Below are 22,489 nucleotides of genomic sequence, written 5' to 3' on the forward strand. Positions count from 1 at the left end.
GTGAAACATGACGGCATGTTGGAGGGGACCACATGTGGTTGCTATGGAGGGTGGATAGGTATGAGCCATGCATGGGAACCATGCATACATCAGCCTTGGGAATTGAACGTATTTTGTTCTCAATCTTGTCTCTTAAAATTACTGGTACCCAGGCCCCACAACAGACAAATTAGATAAAAACATCTGAGGGTGGGATGGCAGACACTGGCATATTGAAAAGCTTTCTAAGAGATGCTAATGCACAGCCAGGGCTGATAAGTGGTACTGTAGGCAATAATTTGAAGGGCCCTAAAAAATTTTAGACAAGCAGCAACATTTATTTCTCATAACAAATTTGTTTTTCTAAAGATTATATTTTATAATTTAGTAAATAATATGTTCAAGCAATGATGACAAATTAATTACTTGTGTTTTCATTTAAAACTTTGAACAATGTTACAAATGGAATAACAAGTTTCCATTCCTCCTGACCTCTGGCTCCTCAGTTTACGAGAAACCTAGAAACTCTGAACAGAAGAAACCTTCAGCAATGAGAGCTGATAGATTTTATAGCCAGAAGGATACTGCAGACAGCCCCCCTCATTTTACAAATGTAAGGAGAGGCCCAGAGGGGTACTATGATCAGGACAAAGATGCCTGGGGTTAGCACCGAAGGTAGAGCTGGACTCCAAAGATAGAGCTCTCTCCACAAAACCATGCTGCTTCTTGTTTGTGACTTAAATAACAAAAGCCATCCTAATGTCTAGACTTGGACATTTTCTACAATATTAATTAGATAGTGAAAGATCACTTAATTTTAGAAGAAATAAAATATAAATATAAAACAGGAAAGGGATAGGAAAAAAGAAGTCCAAACTAATCAAATACAGTTTTTAGCAAATATAACTTTATTTTTCAGGTTATCCCCTTAGTTAATAACCTCTATAGTTACTGCTCCTTCTGATGTTTTATTTTGATATTTCCATAGATTTCTGTAAACTGAGAGTTTACTCAATATATGACAAGTTTTCTATAGGTTCATAATTCTTGTTCAAGGCACATATTTCAAAATGTAGACCCACATCTTTCTCCAGTTTCCAGAAAATAGAGAGTTTGAAGCAACAGACACAGAAGAGTGGGTTTGCTCCCACGCTGCAGAAGGCATTTGCAGGACAGAATTCCCAGCTCTATTCTAGAATCAAACATCTGAGGATTTTTTGAGTCTATATTTGGAAATGCCATTCCAACACTGAAGGCTTGAAATGTGCTGCTTAAAGGTGTGCCAGGAAAATATGGCAGCAGCACCATCTGCATGTATACTGCCACCTTTTAGCCCTGGATCCAAGATTTATACAGCAACAATGGTCAACTATTCGGCTCTTCTCCATTTCTTCATGAAGTCTTTCACTTTACTTTCCCCTGGCAGTGCACAGAGATTTTATATGCCACCTAAATTAATCTGAAACAGAGGTAAAGGATGTCTCAGCCAAGGTCACTGTCCAATCTGGATGCAGTGATAGCTATAAAAACTGACTGTGTACAGTTAAGCGTGTGAGTTCTGCAGTAAATCCAAAACACAATGCTTCTTGCTACTCCGAATGACCACAGAAAAGATTAGATTCAAGCTGGACTGTGAGCTATGAAAGCTACGACAGCCCTCAGCAGGGGACAGATGTTGCAACTGAGTCAACAGTGACTTGGCCAAGGCTTGGTCATGCAGAGGTGGAAGCAAATATCCAGGCATTAAAAATCAGTCAAGTGGTCCAGGAGCAAGATTACATGCAGGGAAGTCTGGAAGGAGAAGGAGAGAACTCGGAAGTTGGCTCAGAGCAAGCCTGTAGTGAGAAATATGAGGGAGGTCTATGGTAAAGAGCCACCCAGCTCCGTGTCCTGTTGTAATATTTATACATTTATTCTTCTACCTTTATAGCCTTTCTTCTTTCTTCTTTATGCAGATCCATGCTAGAACCTATTATGTGTTCAACCTATTATGTGTCCAACAAAAACATATATTTTCATGTCGCTGACAGATTTAGGCTAAAGAAATCCATGTTGTAATGCAGCATTAGATGGGGCCATTTTTTCTTCAAACTGCTTTCACATTACTTGCAATGTGATTTGTCAAAATAAATACCTTAGGACCTCGTCTCTGTAAGACTTCACATACTCTACATGTGGTGGTTCCCTTATATCTTCAATACTTCTGGAAACACAAAAGCTGGCACAAGTGTCATTATCATGGAATCCATGGCTCCTTCCCTCTGTGCAAGTGACCAGCCATCTGTTGGAAAGTTGTGCACAGTTGCCTGCCTTTCATGGATGCTTCCATTGCCTGTTCAACATCCTCACTCTCCAGGCTTGCCAAGAGTGTCTTCTGGACCCTGGGGCTGATGCTCACATGAAACCTTCTAGCCAATGTGCACTTTCAGGCACTCATACTAGGATACCAGGAGAATAGAGTGCTCTTTTAAAAAAAAATCCTTCTCATATTTCAAACATCATCTTATCTATGAAGTAAGTGTTGTGAATATGGCTAAAGGGATTTCAGGTGTCTTGCCTTTGTTCCCTGTGTGGTCCTGGTGAGGATGCTGCAGTTTCAGAGACAGCTGTAGTAAACATTGGGAATTCAGAGTGCTAGAAGGAGGTACTGGTGTCATCTCCATCATGGGCCTCCTCTCACTCATGAAGAAGTACTTAATATCAACAGACACTTCACTTCCTACACATGAAGATGCATTCAGTCATCCTTGTCTCCTTTAGATATGCATATATCATTAGATGGCATTTGGAAGTCATGTTTACTCTTCTCACTTGGAATAACCTACAGTGAGGAAGGGGCTGCACTGCGCAAGGAGGAGCTTCCATTTTGCTAAGGAGGAAAAGGATAAGACTGTAGTTAGTGCTTCTCTAGGTTCTAGACAATCTTCTCCATTGTATATAAATCTGATAATGGCCCCTGCACAGGGCAAAGCACTATTCCAGCTCTGAGGGCCTCACCTCAGGACTAAGACCAGGTGTTTTGACTTTGCCTCAGAGCAGGGATTTGTGATTTAAATACATTATGGAAATACGCCACTGGAGCCAAAACAAACTATAATATTCCGAGTTCAGATAAATTTTAAACTCTTACCTTTCAGCGAGGAGACATTGCTTTTTTTCATTGTGAATCTCAAGTTGAGGGGCCAAAAGAAGTTGAGTTCCAAGTTCCTTCCAACTCCCACACCTTCACACTGGCTCTCATTCCTGCCTCTCCTGACCAAGTTAAGGCAGTGAGCTCTTTCTTTTATAATATCCACAGGCTCCAGCAAGCATCTATTCCACCTAGACTTTCAATGCCTCATTAGGAAGACTGGGACCTGTCTTCTAACCTGTGGAGCAAAATTCAAAAAGAAGCAGCCCACAATGAAGGCACTGAATTTTTCCTGCCCCCAACCCCCTCTTAAGAAACTGGCTGCCTGTCACACAAGTAGCCATAACATTTGAGAGCTGTACCTGGCTCTGTATGTGACTCAAAATCATCTGGCACCATGGGCAGTTCTACATTGAACATTGTTCTTCTGCTTCATTTTCTGGGATAATTTAGGGGAGATACAATACATGTCCCAGTATTTAAACCCCAAACTATAAGTATTTTATTTTGTGATGAAGTAAAACAATTTCTCAATTCAAAAGGTATCTATCTTTCAACCCCTTTCTGAGTTACTTTCTGGGCCTTCAGCCTATGGGAGACTCCTCAGAAATGCAGAGGCCCTCAAGCAGTATTCATACTTATGGCTCTGATCTTCAAAAGCACCTTGGAGCTAGAGAAAGGAGAAAAGTGGGGGTGATCCTATAAGGCTTTGATGTGGAGATCCTATAAGGCCTGGAGAATGAATGATCTGGGAGATGTGCAAATAGTTCTTGCTTCTTTCTGGGAGCAAAGTCTGGCCCACAGGACCGGAGTCCATAATAACACGAGACATTTTTAGTAACACACAGGAGGCCACAGAAGATTCACATGTTTCTGTACTATAGATGCAAATCTGTTTTCACCTTGACCTACTGGGATAAGGAGTAAATTGGGAAACAAAGAAAAAGTAGTGCTAAGGCAGGAGAACAACCTTGAAGGCAGGGGTAGAGGGGGAGAAGCGATCTCAGATCATGTTATTAAGTTCAGCTTATAGTTCACTTCTGTTTCCATTATTGTGTCATAATTTACTCCCTCCCAAAAGAATTTCTAGAGCCATCCAAAAGCATTAACAATAATATATTGTGTTGAGTCCTGGTAACCAGTCCTAATTCCTTGCAATGATTGCAAATACAAGCATTCACCACAAAATGTTAATAACTGCTCTGTAATATCTGGAGTGGCAAATTTACTCACGTATCAGCTTTGTCCTGTATGTACATTACTTTTTTGGGGGAGGGATGGAGTTGTGACTTTTCTATCATGGTGAAATAGATAGCATATATTATTGACCATTTAATCCATGTTTAAGTGTACAGTTCAGTGGCATTCAGTCCATTCACATTTTCACATTGTTGTGCAACCATCACCACCAGCCATCTCTAAAACTTCATCATCTCAAACTGAAAGCTTCATTACTTTTCACACAGTATGTGAGCCTCCCTCAAACCCCAAAGGATTAAGACTCCATCTATCTTCCTTCTCAGTCCTTGGAGAACTATAGGATACAATATCATACAGCATTTTAAGGTTTACAAAATATTTTTCCTCAATGCTTACATAAACTTTGTAAGCCTCCTGTACATGGGAGAAGACCAAGAATCCAAGATGGGGACAGACTTGCTCAGACAGGGCACTGACCATGCGGGGATCCAGAGAAGGCTCCCAGTGTACATCCCATTATCCCTCACCACCTCCGACACCAAGGAGGAGAAAGAAGGTGTTGGAGTGGTACCTAAGGAAATCCTCCAAAGGCCAGGCTGTCTCTTACCCCACCCTCTGCCTGACGTGACTCCATCTGACAGATAGAGCTGCCTGGTGGCCCAGAAAAAAAAAAGATCATTTTCTTACACATCATTCATTGCAAAAAACCAATTAGGTCATTTCACACTTCCTTTCCTTCTCTTCTCTTTTCACTCACATAAAAGCAAACCCACATCCCATCCACTTTTCACAAAAGCACCACAGTACACTCCCCATCACCCTTCTCTCTGCACAGACCTCTTTTATTCCTGATCATTCTAACCAGATTCCTTCTTCATAAAAACGTGAACATTCAAGAGATCCCATCTGATGTGATTTCTCCCTCCTGCACATTGCAGGGATGGCTTGGCCCATGTCTACCCATCAACCTGAGGCTGCCCTGAGTGCTTGACGGGCCCCTCCATCCAGGCTGGCATGGAAAACATGGTGTGCTTTTCTGTGTATCCTCTGTTCCTCTTACAAGAACACCCGTCATTGGATTTAGGGCCCACCCTAATCTAGTATGACTTCATCTTAACTAATTATATCTGCAAAGACCCTATTTCCAAGTAAGGTCACATTCTAAGATTTCAGGTAGATATGAACTTTCAAGGGACATTTATTCAATTCAGTACACCCACCTTCCTTCACCAAGGTATGTCAAATTCAATTTCTTGTTTTCTTTGGGTTTCGTTTTCGTTTTTTCATCTAGCACCTGCTCCATCTCAATCCTGCTCATCATCACTGCTATGCTGGAAACCCTTCTGAGAATCCTGCTTCCATCTCCCCCCATACCTATCAGTACCTCTAGTCCTCACTTTACAATGGGTATATGAACACCAGATTAAGAAGGAAATGATGCTAAATTGTCCAGAGAGAGTTCATTATTTCAAGCATTCATCTCTCCCCATTTACCCAAGAAATAGCATGTGTTCATCTCATATTTTGCCCTGGACTGGAGGGTCTAACAGTTCCTATCCTCAGGTATTACGCATCAGAGAAATGGGCTACTGCACAGCTAGAGGAGCAGAGAAGGCAAAATGTTACCAGTTAACTTTAAAAGAGATAGAAAGTTAAAAAAAAAAAAAAAAAAAAAAAAAAAAAGCTAGCCAGGTGCAGTGGCTCATGCCTGTAATCCCAGCACTTTGGGAGGCCAAGGCTAGTGGATCACTGGAGCTCATGAGTTCAAGACCAGCCTTGGCAACAGGGCAAAACCCCATCTCTACAAAAAATACAAAAAATGAGTCAGGCATGGTGGCACATGCCTATAGTCCCAGCTACTTGGGGGCCTGAGGAAGGAGGATCACTTGAGCCCAGAACCTCAAAGCTGTGGTGATCTGAGATTGCACTACTGCACTCCAGCTTGAGTGACAAAGTAAGACCCTGTCTCAAAAACAAACAAAAATGAAAGAAAGAAAAGAAAAAGCCATGCGGGCCAAGGGTTAGGGAGGTGTGGCATAAGCCAAGTACTCAAGGAGGAATTGAATTTGAGCAGATGGAGGTGAGCTCAGAAGACATGGGGAAAAATCTGGGGAAAGGCATAGAGGTACAAATAAGCCTGGAATTTTTAGGGGACTATGAGAAGACCCCATCTGACTAGATGGTGGGTTTCACTGCAGAGGGCAGGCTTTATCAGTGATAAGGTTGTAAAGGCAATTGTTTGTAGATGTATACCTGATCCTATAGGGCCCTGAGTCCAGGCCAAGAGGACCCGTTAAGGGGTTCTAAGCAACTGGGGAGTTTGACTAAGAGGTGTCCAGGGAAGCCAGATCTGGTTGGGTGTGCATGATGGACTAGGAGGAGTAGGGGGATGGCAAGGAAGACCTGGATAGAAGCCCAGTTAAGAAGACAGGCTCCAGAGCCAGAGCTTTATTTCTCTACTGTCAGTGGCCTTGCAAAAGCCAAGTGAATCCCCATCCATTGCCATAATCTTCCGTCAGACTGCAATCAATATAGCCATCCTGACACGGCTTGGTGGGCGGCGGGGGTAGGGGGGTACCCTGGCTGGCCTCCAGCCCTTCTTTCCCATTAACATGATGAGTTGCAGAGGGCATGTCAGGGATTGCTTTCAGTGAATGCTAGGAATGGAGATCCCTTTGCATAAAAATCCCCAAACAGGCTAAGAGAAACTCAACAGTGTTTTGCAAATCAACACATGAATGCCTCCTGGGGACAATGGCCTCTCCAGAGAGGACAGAATCGCCATCTCAGCTCAGATCCAGCTTCTACTGATGCACTAGCCTAGGACTGGTGCTGGCATCTGAGAGGTAATGAAGAAACGCTCAGCTCAGGCATCACTTTATACCAGAGGCCATCAGATAAGCAATTATCATCTCCTTGGTAGACTGGGAGCTTCCTGGGAAAAGTGGGCTATCTCTTCCATAAGGTTCCCATCCAGGTCCTTCTAGTCACCAGGCACAAGCCCAGAGGAGGCTGTAAACACACTCCCATCTACTCCACCCTCCTCATTCAGCCACAAACATCTCTGCTTCAGGAGCAGAGGGTGGGGTGGAGGTGACACAAAGCAGGCAGAAACAAACCCTTGAGTGTGATGGGTAGAATAATTTCTGAAGTTTACAAGGCACACCTCTGAGCCTCTCTGCGTAGCTCAGTCTATCCTAGGAGAAAGATGAGCAGGAAAAGCGGGGCCCCGAGGAGCAGAAGAAGAGCTGACTCTGATGTTTCCTTTCTCCTTAACAGTGCTCTGTACTCCATCACAGGAGGTTCCCACAGGCCCCAGACCCACAGGGAGCAACAGGCCTCAGGAAGGAGCTGGGACCAGGGGCACTTACAGGGGAAAGGGGCAGAGGTGGAATTTTCTGAATGCAGCTAAGACAAAAGGGAAGAAAAGACATACTCTCCTCTTCTCCTCTGCTGCACTGGAAGCTCAAGCTTTATCAGAAATATCACACAGGACAGCAGTCCACAAGGAAAAGGACCCTCCTGCAGATGGTTTTCCTTTTTTTAGTGATCAATGTAACTTGAAAGACATAACTTCTACTCCCCTTATTTCAGAAAGGGATGCAAACAAATGATCTATTTGTACTAAAACTAAACTCCCTCTGCGTGTAACTTCTTAAAGGTATTTATACATTGAATCTGACTCACATTTTTGATGTAGAAAAGTTTTATTAACATAACTACTTATCCCAGCCTACTCCCATTGGGATTCATGGCTCTTGCCCAAAAGACATTTCGGGTATTTCTATGTTACCTTAAATCCTGGCAGTGATTAGTGTTTCATAACAAGCACATTCACAGATTCCACGAGAAACTCCTAGCTGTCTTTGGGTTACAATTAGGAAGTGAAATTGGAAGTGAGACACAGCCCTGTCTACATGAACAAAGAGCCCCAAACTGAGGGTCTGGAGATTCAGGACCCTATTCCACCACTGCCTGTGTGGTCCAGTCACTTGCCTCCTCAGGGTCCTTGTCTGTAGAATGACATTGCTGGCCTAGCACAGTCCTTAGTTGTCTTCCAGCTCTGACTTCCTGTGATTGTAACAGAAGTTTAAAAATATCTCTAGAGAGACAAATCTCACAATATTATGTAGTCATGAAAAGACTGAACTAATGGCATCTAATATCTCTGGATTCTGAAAGTCTGTGACTCTATTATATACAATGGTTTTTAAATGTGCAGAGATTAAGAAACATAAACACAAAACAGAAGAGTCTCTTTAAAAAGCTATTTTAAAAGAACAGACATTAATGAGCCTAAAATAGCCATTCTGTGTACATATAGAGCAAATGGGTGAACAAGATCAAAATTATGCAACGTCTAGGGTGGCAAAGGCTTGTAGTGACTGGGACTCTTTCCTGATGAAAATAAGGCATGACAATTGTAGGGACATTATGCCACAGTCCTAACTCCATGTCATTGTTATATCTTTTGTCACTGGGCACAGGGAAAACACAGGACCCCAACACATGGATGGCATTACGGAAAATGATTAATTCTCTCTTGACAAGTGCACTGCTTTGTCCTGAGCTCAATGGCAGATCCTGGGGCAGCAGCGAAGCATCTCAAGATACTTAAGAACTTAGCACTTCAGCTAAGTTGGAGTCTTCCTGGTTAACAGGACATGGATTCACTCAAGTCAAAACAGAGGTTCAAAGTGGGGCATAATACACAGCAGACAGATGAGATTCATTACAAAATACTCAGCTAACATGGCGGGGAACAGGAATGAGCAAGACTTGAGGTCAGGTGATCAAGCATTAGTAAAGTTTGTCAGGCCCCAAGTTTAAGTGGAGACTGTTAGAGGTAAACTAAGTCTCTCAAGGACTGGGAATAGATGTTGAGTGCTAATATACAGAAGGTATTCAACTGCACTTGTTCACCAAATGGAAACTTACAAAAGAAGCTGTTGCTCCAATGAGGTTTGTTTGCTGAACAATGTTTCTCATTAATGGCAGCCAAGACTTCTGGGTCAGCCCCAGGAGAGAGAAGCAGAGGTGGAGGGAAACTCCCTGAACTTAAAGGTGCCTAGACCAGGTCCAAGTCCCCTAAGAGGAGGGATTCCACTTCATATACCACCCTGAATCTGGCTGATGGAAGGAAGCTGTATTCTCTGGATGAATGAGGGCTTGGCCAGAGAGTTGACGCCCTCCATAGTTTAAGCTGGATGGGGCCCTTGGATGGGTGCCCATCTATCTAAGGAGACCCTGCTTTATCAGCATCCCAGACCCGGATTAATCTTAGAAATCCTGAAAGATTTCAGGTTGCCAGAAGCAGCTGGACATAAACAAAAGGCCCTTCACAAAGTAATTAAAATAAGCAAGAAGGTAAAGGCTCTGTGTGTCTAATTCTGCACTCGGCTGAGGGAGATGTGATGGATGAACCCCAAGAAATGGGCATGAGCCAAGTCTGTTTCCAGAAAAGCCTTTCCCTTATTGTGAGAACTGGCATTAGACAAAGTAATAATCATTTTCAGTTGAATCTTCTGAAAAACTGAATTTAACTTGAAAGTAGGTATTGCATTTCTTTAAATTCCATTTCATATGGTTCCACTCCATATCCATCTTCTAATAGAGAGGATGGTTTCTTAACTGTCTTGTTTGTGAACTGTCTATGTGTTCATACTATGATTCTATTAAAGTTATTTTACTTGGAGAAGGATATTTAAACCTAGTCTGTGGGGCAGTGGATCTGGAAATGTTCTAGACCTCTGATCCTGTCCTGGCCTTCTTTGTCACCCCTGCCTGTGCCAAGAGATTAGCCACTTATTTAGTACAATCAAACTCAAGGTAGTATCAACTACTTGGTGGCACCTCTGATTTAAGACAAAGGTGACATTGTGATGCTGTGAGGAAAGAATGGTATTTTCAATAAATATCTTCAAGTCTACTGATGACAAAACAGGAGAAAAAAAAATCTCTTTTTTTCTGGCTGGAACCATGGAGGGTGTAGAAGAGAAGAAGAATAAGGTTCCTGCTCTGCCAGAAACCCTTAAGAAAAAGCAAAGGAATTTCACAGAGCTGAAGATCAAGCGCCTGAGAAAGAAGTTTGCACAAAGGTGCTTCGAAAGGCAAGGAGGAAGCTTATCTATGAAAAATCAAAGCACAGCCGGGTGCAGTGGCTCACGCCTGTAATCCCAGCACTTTGAGAGGCCGAGGAGGGTGGATCACGAGTTCAGGAGTACAAGACCAGCCTGGCCAAGATGGTGAAACCCCGTCTCAACTAAAAAAAAAAAAAAAAAAAAAACTACAAAAATCAGCCAGCTGTGGTGGCAGGGGCCTATAATCCCAGCTATTCGGGAGGCTGAGGCAGGAGAATCGCTTGAACCCGGGCAGCAGAGGTTGCAGTGAGCCTCGATTGCGCCACTGCACTCCAGCCTGGGCAACAGAGAGAGGCTCTGTCTCAAAAAAAGAAAAGAAAAAGAAAAAGAAAAGCACTATCACAAGGAATACAGGCAGATGTACAGAACTGAAATTCGAATGGCCAGGATGGCAAGAAAAGCTGGCAACTTCTATGTACCTGCAGAACCCAAATTGGCATTTGTCACCAGGATCAGAGGTATCAATGGTGTGAGCCCAAAGGTCCGAAAGGTGTTGCAGCTTCTTCGCCTTCGTCAAATCTTCAACGGAACCTTTGTGAAGCTTAACAAGACTTCAATTAATATGCTGAGGACTGTAGAACCATATATTGCATGGGGGTACCCAAATCTGAAGTCAGTAAATGAACTAATCTACAAGCATGGTTATGGCAAAATCAATAAGAAGTGAATTGCTTTGACGGATAACGCATTGATTGCTTGATCTCTTGCATCATCTGCAGGGAGGATCTGATTCATGAGATCTATAATGTTGGAAAACGCTTCAAAGAAGCAAATAACTTCCTGTGGCCCTTTAAATTATCTTCTCCATGAGACAGAATGAAGAAAAAGACCATCCATTTTGTAGAAGGTGGAGATACTGGCAACAGAGAGGACCAGATCAACAGGCTTATTAGAATAAACTAAGGTGTCTACCACGATTATTTTTCTAAGCTGGTCAGTTAATAACAGTACCTGCTCTCAAATTGAATACAAAATAGTAATAATAACCTCTCTTTCTCACCGTACACTAAAAGCATTTCCAAATGAATTACTGATCCAAATGTGAGAAGTAAAACAATAAAAATTTCAGTAAGAAATATTTAGAGTAGACAAAAATTTCTTAAACAGGACACAAAAAGTACTAAATATAAAAGAAAAAATAATAAACTGGACCACATCAAAGTTAATAACATATGTTCATTTCATGAAAATGCATGATAAGGAGTGTAAAGAGACAAGCCACAGACTGGAAGAAAATATTCATAATACATATATTCCGCAAAGGACTCATATTCAGAATGCATAAAGAACTCTTACAACTCAATAAGAAAAAGGCAGATAATTCAATAGCAAAGATGAGGCAAAAGACATGAAGATTCACCTTACAAAAGAGGATATCCAAATGGCCAATAAACATATGAAAATGTTCTAGACTTCATTAGCCATCAAGGAAATGCAAAAAACAAACACATAACGCCCACAGTGTGACACTACCACATACCTAGCAGAAAAGCCAAAATGGAAAAGACAAATAATACCAAATATTGGCAAAGGTATGAAACAATGGGAAGTCTTCTATCTGTTGGTGAAGATATAAATCATTATAACTGCTTTGGAAAACTTTTTGGCAGTGTTTATTAAAGCTAAACATACTCATACCCCATTGCTTGGTATTTCCCCTCAGGTATATAATCCACAAAACTGGGTGTATATATTCATCAATAGATATGTACAAGAGTGTCCATAGCAGCTTTATTCATAATAGCGCCAAGCTGGAAACAACCCAAATACCTTGTACAGTAAGATGGATAAATTGTGGCATATTTATACAATATAGAAATAAATTGCTATACACAACATGGATTAATCTCACATACATAACATTGAACGAAAGAGGACAGACACAAAATAGTGTGTATTTTAGGATTCTACATATACCAAGTTTCAAAACAGGCAAACTAATCTATGATGATGGGAGCCGCCACAGAGATTACCCTTGAGAGGAGAAGCTAGCCAACAGAAAGGGACCCTGCGGGGGCTAATGTTCTAGGGTGCTCATAATGTTATTGATCTGTGTGCTGATTACTCAAGTGTGTTCACTGGGTAAAAATCCATGGAGCTGTACACTTAGAATTTGTGCACTCTCCTGTACACTTGCTATACTTCAGTGAAAAGTTTATAACATGAAAATATAAACACAAACTACATTTAAGGAATAAAGTCCATGTAGGAAAATAAAAAATCCATGAAAACTGCTTTGCAAACTCAAATCTATAAATGACAGCAAAATGAGCTTCTAATTGTCCCGATTATTCTCTTCAAAATGAAAATTTGTCATGGGGTCGGTGAGGGGGAGGGATCACATTAGGAGATATACCTAATGTAAATGACAAGTTAATGGGTGCAGCACACCAGCATGGCACATGTATACATATGTAACAAACCTGCATGTTATGCACATGTACCCTAGAACTTAAAGTATAATAATAATAAAAAAAACTTGAACATTCCTTAAGAAAAAAAAAAAGAAAATTTGCTTTTTAATTTATTTAGTATCTATGTCCCACTTTCAAAAATAATTTGAAGCCATGGTCTTATTTGTTGAACAAATACACATAAGGGGCTTTTTAGTTTTCATTGGAAGCTTTTAGGGCATCAAAGTTGTTCAATTTTGTTTGGTTTACTTTTACTTTTTTCCCCATGTTAATATACGGGTTTATAAAAATACAATTTTTCTTGGCTAACACCCTCTAATGAAGATTAACAACCCTAATATTTACTTAACCAGCAAGCAAATTAAGCTGAGCAAAACACAGTCCACCCAATCAGGATCTTTGGAAGGCTTCAGCCAGTGGCTATAGTTCAGGTCTAACAGATTGGCATTCATTGGAAAGGGAAGATTGGGAGTAATTATTTCAATAATCCAAGCCAAGAAACACAGCTATGCTAATCAGGAAAGAGAGGGGGCCACAGAGACCAAGTCTACTTCTAGCAAAACGGAACCTGGCTGGCTAGTAAAAGCTGATGTTTCCCTACTCTGCCGTGTGCATTGGCTTTCGCCTCTTCTGGAGGAAAGCTTTTGCAGAGGACAGATGGTTCTCTTACATTTGTATAATGCCTTATTATTTTCAAAGTTTCCTAGATACCAATAGCATCTGAATCTCATATTCACCTTACAATGAAAATAGAGAAGGTTAGTATTATCCCCTTTTCATTGGTGAAAGAACTGAGACTCAGACAGCTAAGAGACTCTTTAAAACGACATGGCTGGCAAGTCCCATAGCATGGATAGAACATATTTGTCATGTGCTCTGTCCTTTGTACCATGGGGTCTCTTGGCTTCTCTCCAAGCCACTTAAGAGAATGAGATCCCACTTCCAAAACTTGGAAAAAAATTCAGCTAGGATTATTAGACACTGGGCAGCAGGCAAGCTGGAAGCTGTGCCACAGTCAAAGGAAAGGACAGCATTCACCTTCAAGATCATGCATTAGGGAGGCACTGAGGGGTACAGGGAGATAGGTGCCAAGACTCCTACTTGTAGCAATGGTTTGAATGCCTGAGTCTGACTCTACTACAAAAGGTCATCAGCAATGGTAGACTCATCTGGGCAGACTTTGCTACAGACAGGGAACTGACACCTGTGGGTTTGAGACATACAAGTTCTGAAATCCATTCATGAATACAGTCAGTTTGGATTCTGCTAGGGTTGCATGCCGCCAATAGTAAACAGCATAAAGAGCACTGGCTTTGGAGTCTGCCAGACCTGGCTTTCAGCCCCAGCTCTATTTTTCACTCAATGTGTGCCCCAGAACAAGTTACTTAAGTTACTTATCTGCTCTGAGTTTCAGTTTTTTTGGTCATAAAATAATAATGATAAAATATACCCATCAGAATCATTGTGAAAATTGACATAATAATAATATAAAGTTATTGGCATACAGTAGGCAGTAAATACATTTTTGTTCCTTTCTCTTCTCCACAACTAAAAAAAGATAGATTTTCTATGAGCTTTTAAAACACATGAAAGGAATAGTTTCTATCTTCCTTGCTAGCCAGAATGAAATAAAAACATAAATCATTTAAATTCATACCTCCCAGGTAACCATATATGAATATATAATAACCTTCTCAGGTGGCCTAATTTAAGAACCTTGACCTATTTTTTTTTTCTTTTTTCACCTGGAACTAATCTGATTAACTCAGCGCATGCTTCATTTCCTGGAATAGAAATTGCAGTCATCTTCTCCTTAATTTCAATAATTGATTAACATGACAAAAACATGTCACCTATAGTCAGAATCTAGCACCCACAATATTCTCTAGAACTGATGTTTTGATGTTGCCAAATGCTGCCTGAAAGAAAAGCATCTGATTTCCAGGTTAACTCTAGATGTTCCCCTGGGCAAATTCCACAGGTTACACAGAAACACTAAGAGAAGGGGTTTCATACCTGGCTGCCTATGATCTTCCTTTTAAAAAGCAAATATAGTCTTTTCAAAATCTACAGGTGATCTTCCATGAGAAAGTTTTGCTGTTTCCTCAAACTCCATGAAGACCCCTCCCATAAACTGGTCCCCCTTCCCAGTTATCCTATTTCTATCCATAAGCACATGTTCTTAGAATCTCAGAAACAAGAAACTGAAAGAGATTTCCATTAAAGCCATCTGATCTAGTACTAAAAACAAAAAATGCGTTAATCATCCACTGAACCCCTGATGGTCTGCTACTGACTAAACACAACCAGTAGAGGGTAGCCGACTATGTCCCTGCTGCATTGCTCCCATTGTTGGTCAAGTCTTTCTATACATCTGGGTGGGATGTTTTTCATTCCATCCTCCCCGCTTTCACTAATCCCAGCTCTGCATTCTAGAGCAATAGGGGACAGACAAATCTCACCCTTCTTCCTCACTAGAGGCCCCACAACATGGAAGGCACCCATTATGTGTGTACACAAGTTTTATGCTCTGAATCAAACATTCAATCCAAAAAACATCTGAGGATCAACTGTGTGCCTCACATTGTTTTAGGTGCTAAGACAGGAGATGTAAATAACACACAGCATCTATATGCAAAAAGCTCACAGTAGTCCCTTAGAACTTCTGGATATGACCTGGCTTCTAGACCAACCACCCTCTCCCTCTTCCAGATACACTTTGGCTTAGTGATGCTTCTCTTAAAATGTGATTCGCAGAATATGGGAGCAAAACTGGATGGATGAGTCTGTGGATTACTTCCTAGTCTGATATTGTACTACAGTTGTGCAAGATGTTAACAGTGAGGGATGCTGGATGAAGGGCACACAGGACTTCCATGTATGTTTCTTTGCAACTTCCTACGAAGCTATAATTATTTCAAAATAATTTTTTTCCAATGGATGGAGATGCCACTAACACAACCTACTGACAGGACAATTCAAAATCTAATAAAAGGCCCAAATTAGGATAGGTCCACCTACTCAAATACTTCTTGAAATAACACAGAGGCGAACAGAGAGGAAGAACAGTCAGATAAAAGTCCACACTCTGTCTCTCCCTAGGAGGCAGAGCATCTTCCATAAGCACTTGCTTATAGAAGATGCTCCATGATCTGAATCTGCAGGGCCTTCTCCTCATTCCTATTCTGGAATGTCTGGATGGGCAGAGCCTATTGCCTGTGCTCCCTCTCACCTGGAGGGGCTGCATGGGGTGGGGAGTTATAAAACATTAGGCTTTGGAGTCCAACACACCTGGCTTTAAAATGCAGGCCCTCCACTCACTAGCTGTGATAGCCTGGGGACCTTACTTGCTCTTTTCAAGCCTCTGCAAAACAAAGATGGTGATAAGCGCTATTATCTCACATAGTTTTGTAAGAGGAGACAATAAAATAATTTATATAAAGCATATGGTATAGTTCCAGCATCCACAAATAACTCAATAAATATTTGCTGTTTTAGAGCCTCACTCATGGATAAGTTCTAGGTTTTCAGGATTTACTAACTCCCCACCTCTTTTTTTTTTTTTTTTTTTTTTTTGAGACAGAGTCGCTGTATTGCCTAGGCTGGAGTGCGGAGGTGCAATCTCAACTCACTGCAACCTCTGCCTCCCAGGTGCAAGCGATTCTCCTGCCTCAGCCTCCTGAGTAGCTAGGATTACAGGCATGCACCACCACACCGGCTAATTTTTGTATTTTTAGTAGAGATGGGGTTTCACCATGTTGACCAGGCTGGTCTCAAACTCCTGGCCTCAAGTGATCTGCCTGCCTTGGCCTCCCAAAGTGCTGGGATTACAGGTGTGAGACACTGAGCCTGGCCCTTACTCCCTTTTTAACATCCAATAGAACATCTGCCCTTTCCCCACCTTCTAGTACCTCTCTAGCCTGCCAGGATGTCTCAGATTTCCAGTCCAGTGCTTCTCCTCAAGCCATTTGCAGTGAAGGCCCAGTTTGATTTTTTTTTTCTGCTTTTATTCTAATCTGTTATAGACTAGTACTTTAGTAAACTATAATAAAAATGAATTACCAGCGAAGTACAATTTTAAAAACAAAAGTTCAAATTTTTTAATTTTTAGATTCAACAGACATAAAATTACTCTGGCAAATTGCTATAAAGTTTTTAAATGCTTCCTTTCTATTTCTGTGCTCCTCATTACTGACTGACAACAAATGGTTGGCAGAGGAGTTCCATGGACCACACTTTAGGGAACACTTCTCCATTACCTCCCTTCTCCAAGCCTGTAGGAACCTTACTTTCAGTGAAACACAACTGAGGGCTTAAGATCTCTGTGTTTTGGATATTGGTTTTAATTGCCAAGGAGGATTGCATGCTCTCTGAGTGCCAGGGTCATGTCCACTGTGCCCAGAACCAGATGCCTCTTGGGGGCCCAATTCCTTGCTGATAATCTAAGCACTCAAACAGGCATATTATTTACTTTTACCTTTCCATGATTTCACCTCGATGGTGCATCCTTGAAAACCTGCCTAAAGAGAACACTTCGTCCCTTCAACATCCCTCCCTGTTTGCCTGCATTCCATCTATTTCTGTGTGTGTCTTTTTTACCACCTGCTTCATCTCCATTTAACTGAAATGTATCAGATATAGTCACAGTTTCTTCCACAGAGGGAGAAGACAGGAAAAATCTCAGAAAATCCCATTCATCAGAAAAGCTGGCTTCTGGCTCACCAGATAAACATTCAAGGAAATGGAGTGGTTACATTAATTTACTTCCTGGGGATACTGTTAGGCTCATCTCTGTGTCTCTCTAATGCTGGGCACATGCTAGCTGCTCAGTAGATGTTTATGTAAAGTGGGCACAGAGTAGCAGCTGCTGCAGTGACTGCAAGTCACACCTTCAGTCATGTCACTCAGAAGAAGAGGGGCAGTGAGTGGCACTGCCACAGGAAGGAGCCTCGGATGTCACTGAGACCAGTGGCTGTCTACCCTGGCAGAACAATGAAATCACTCGGGGAACTTTGATACAATACTCACTCCTACATCTCAGACCCAGAGACTTTTTAATGCCATTGATCTGGGGTGAAGCTTGGGCATCAGCATTTTTCAGGTTCCATAGGCAATTCCAATGTGTGGCTAGGGTGAAAACTCACTGATTTAGAACATTCTCCCATCCACACAGATATGTAGCAGAGTTCCTTAAATGTTTGTTGAGTAGATGAATGAGGGAGTCACTGGATCAGCAGATCGATAAAGGGAGGAGGATGGGTCTGGAGCAAATGCGAACATGGCCTTGAACGTGTCTCCTCAGATCCCTCACCTCCAGCTGCTCTGCATCTTTTCCCAAGGTCCAGCCTTAAGCTCTAGCCAGGAAGCATCCTCTTGCCCATAAGAGAAGGGCTTGCTCCTCCCCTCAAACACTTGTCCCTAGGAAAGCACTGACTTAGTCCACCCTCACCTTTTTCAAGCAGGAAACTCCTGGGCTTTCTCGAACACACACCCAGAAGGCTCCACAAATACCACTGGCCTCAACTCCTACAGAATAAGAACACTATCTCATCTATTTCATGTTTATTTAATGGCTGCTTGGATTGTTTTCCTGGAAGCTTTCAGTCCAGGATGCCATCTCAAACTACAGACTTCCAGAGGACAGAGGCCCAAGAACACTGTAAAAAGTGACTGGTTTATGAAAGTCTAGTAAATGGATGCTGCTGTGGTAATGCTGCAGAGAGACAAGAGGGAAGGGGAGGATGAGAAATGGCAACCAGAAGGAGGAAGAGGAGGAGGACGAGGAAGAGGAGGAGAAGGAGGATGATGAGGAAGAGGAGGAGGATGAGGAAGAGGAGGAGGACAAGGAAGAGGAGAAGGAGGACGATGAGGAAGAGGAGGAGGATGAGGATGATGGTGACAATGACAAGGAAGTGGTGTGCATACCTGGAAGGGGAGATGCTAGCTGCCCACTGTGGGCAGGCACAGATGCACAGATGACACAGAAGATCAGGCAGTGCCCACTACCCCTTCCTAAGGAGCAGGGAACAATTTAGCTAAGCTCAGACTTCTCTGCTGGGAATGTGTGCCTGGGGCTGCCCCAGGTTCTGACCTCTGGCTGCTCTTTAGTTGCTGCTGCCGCTATTTTTAGCTGAACAGTGGCCCCTTCCCAGCCTCCTCTCCAACCTCTAGTTCCAGGATCTCAGAGAAGCAGCTGGACTTGTCATTCTCCTTCTGGATCCTGGACTTCCTACTCAATGAAGCTACAACTGAGTCAATTTGGGATGCTATTTGGGAATGTTTGGAAGGAGATGAACACAGGGTAGCTAGGGAGTCAGTTGTGAAATCCAACACTTATTTTTCAGGCCAGAAAAAGAAAAAAGGTACATATGTTAGGTCCAAGGAGAACACTCCCTCTGGCCCCAAAAGAGACACTCCTTAGGTATCCCTCTTACTGCCCATCTAATAGCTTCCAATTGTTCAGATTATCCTGTTCTAAAATGAAAACTAGCTTTTTATTTATTTATTTAGGATATATGCCCTACTTTCAAACAGAATTTGATGCCAGTCTTATTTATTGAACAAACATACATTAGAGCCTTTTTAGTCTTTATTGGAAGCTTTTAGGACACCAAAATTGTTAAATTTCACTTGGTTTACCTTTGTTTGTCCTGCCTATGTATAGATGGCATTCCATCACTAGCATTAACAGGTATTTCCTGGTATGTTTCTCTCTCTCCATTTAAAGGGGAAAAAGAAACACACACTATTTGGGCACCCTTGTTTCCTAGCACTCTGTGAGGCTCTATTAGTAGTTTTCTTCATGCAATTCTTACCACCCATGAACTAAGTTAAGGGACCCACCCAGGGCCACACAGCTTGTAAGTTGCAGAGCTGGGATTCAAACCCAGGACTTTGTGACTTCAAAGCTCACAGACGTCCATCTTCCCCTGAAAACAAGCCTCATACTCCTGTCATCAAAAAGAGCAATCTGCTCCCAACCCTAAAGCCCCATTAAACTGGTACTTCCCACTGGGCTCAATAAACCATGTGGATTGCCTGAACCACCAGTTTCCAGAAAATAGAGAGGGAAACGCATCCACCATCCACATGACAGTGAGATATGAAGAAATATGTGCCTTTTCTGTGCTAGATCAGCTTTTTTGGTGGCTGCAGAAAGAAAGGAGGGGAGGCACCCAGCCAAGAGAGGTGAATTATGGATCATCTCAGAGTCTGCAATAGCATTTCCCCTTCCCAGAAGCACCTCTTAACTGAAAGAATTCCAATAAAATGATTCATTCATTAATCATCCAATAGATTTTCACTGAACACCTACTATGTGCCTAGTACTAGAAACTGTACTAGGTGCTGAGGGTAGAAAAGTGAAAAAAACAGCCATCACAGTTTCTGTCCTTATAAAGCTAGCAGCTATAGGGGAACAATGCTGGGGTTCAGAGGCATTTGTGGGGTGATAGCATCTCCTGACACACTACCTTAAATTTAGCACTGAGGCACTTTTGTGGGAGGAGGAGGAGAAGGAGAAGTAAAGGAAACCAAACTCGTTGCTATGCAACAGTGATGATTTATTCTTAGAGCAGGGAGAGCAGCGGCATAGTGCAGGGAGTGGGTGGGGGGTGGAGATGGAAAGAGGGGAGGCTGGAGGAGTACAGAGTGGGAGGAAAAGTGGTATAAGCAAGCATTGAGGCTACACACACAGGCCTCTCCCCACGGAGCCGCTCACAAATGGACACTCCACAGAATCATGCTCTCCAGAGGCAGGCAGAATACTGTAGGGACAGCCCCAGGAACCACTGAAAAACCCTGGTTCTTAGGTCTGAAATTAACCTTCAGGTACTGTAACCAGGCCTGCACTGAATAGCAAAAAGGGACAAAAGCTGAACATAACAATCCCTACTCCCACCAGGGAAGTAGGACTCACACACATAGTTGACCAACGAGTATTTACTAAGCACCTTCTCCATGTTCATTCAACATTGTGCAGGATGCTGTGGGGATAGAGACAGCCCTCAAGCTGAAAAAGCCCATGTGTTGACTGGGTACAGAGACAGACACCTGCCTAAAATGCAGGACTGAGTGCCTGGACCTGGCTCAGCCACTTACCTGCTTGGGGAAGCCTGTGGCAAGTCGCTCCACATCTCTGGACCTCAGGCATCTGCTCTCTAAGTTGAGAGACATAAACGAAGCTTAGCCCTATGTCTCTGACACTGTACATGCCACAGGATCTCAGTAAGAGCAGAGCTGAGTATCACTTGGGGTACCTGGGAAGGGCTGCATGGAGAAGGAGGAATTGAGAATGGAGGGGAGAGGGAGAAAAATGTTTCCTGAGGGCCTATTATGTATTTTTACCTAATGATAAAGAAGTTTCCCCATTTTCAGAGCTGAAAAGGCCAAAGCCTCAGAGAGTGACTTGCTCAAAACCACACAGCAGAGCTGGGATTCAAACCCAGATCCTCCCAGCCCCAAAGCCTGAGCACTTTCCACTGGTCCACACTGCTTCTCTGAGATGGTGAGATTTAATAGGAAAAAGGGGTGCAAGGAACACTGGTTGAGGCAACACAGACAGAGATACTGACAGGCTGAAAAATAGCCAGGATTAACAAGGGCAGATTCCTGGGGCAAAGACAGGCTGTGACTGAAAGGAAGGTGGGGAAGCAGAAAGAATGAGAACCAGGCAGTCACTAACCAACACCCTTCATTGTGCCAAGTGCTATGGAAAAGACAATTTGCAACCAAGGAGATAAAATGTGAAAATTAACAATTAGTGAAAACCTACAAAAAGTGCCAAATGAGATGTACAAAAATAAATCATAGTACAGTTTAAATGGGGGAACAGTTGCTTCCAACTGTAGTGGCCACTGGAGATTCTGTGGAAGAAGGAGTTTGGATCTGAGCCTTAAAGGATTCAGGGGGAGGACAGGTGAGGAGAGGATGAGAGAGGTAAGTACATTTGGAAAAGGAAAAATCTCACCCACATGAGAAAAAGCAGAAAATATGCTCCAAGGAAGACCACTTTGCTTAGAAGACAGAGCTGGTGGGAAACAGCATAAAAAAGTGGGGTTGGGCGAGGCTAGGGAGTTGTGGCTGACAGAGTGAGGACTCTAATCTTTGACCAGAGCTATGAAAACCATCAGCTGTTTCAGTGAGGAAAGCCATGGTGAAAAGAGGAGTTGAAGTAAAAGAAACCTGCAGGGTTCAGAAAGCCAGGGAAGGAACTATTAGGCATGGGATGAAGAGAGTCTGAACTAGGGATGGCATTGGAGGTGGCCAGGAAGGATCGGTTCCCTGGGTAACTCAAGGACAAACAGACAAGTCCTGGTGACTGGGGGGCTGAAGAAGGGGGAATCAAAGTTAACCCAAGCTTCAAGGCAAGAACATGATGGTATCACATTCAGAACTAGAGAAGCCCAACAAAAAATTTGCGGAGAAGGTGGTAATGAGGTAGATTATTTCCATTCTATGCCTTTTTAAGATTCTTCTAAGACATCCAAATGAAATAATCATGAATCATAAACTCAAGAAAGGGAAACCTGAGGCTGGGGAAGGGGAGGTGAAGTCACCCATGACCCAGGGTGAGACCAGCCCTTGCCTACTCCCTGTGCCCCCCCGGGAGGGCAAGGCTGCTGCTT

The 22,489-nt window shown here is 42.6% G+C and overlaps 1 protein-coding gene and 1 pseudogene across 20 annotated transcripts in view; one reads left to right on the forward strand and one right to left on the reverse strand.

The window, feature by feature from the left end:
* Window positions 1–22,489, reverse strand: part of KALRN (kalirin RhoGEF kinase) — a 687,608-nt gene that overhangs the window by 555,545 nt on the left and 109,574 nt on the right. The window lies entirely within an intron of this gene.
* LOC112132706 (large ribosomal subunit protein uL30-like) lies at window positions 10,285–11,352 on the forward strand (annotated as a pseudogene).

This window comes from Pongo abelii, chromosome 2 (assembly GCF_028885655.2).
Source record: "Pongo abelii isolate AG06213 chromosome 2, NHGRI_mPonAbe1-v2.0_pri, whole genome shotgun sequence".
NCBI lineage: Eukaryota > Metazoa > Chordata > Mammalia > Primates > Hominidae > Pongo > Pongo abelii.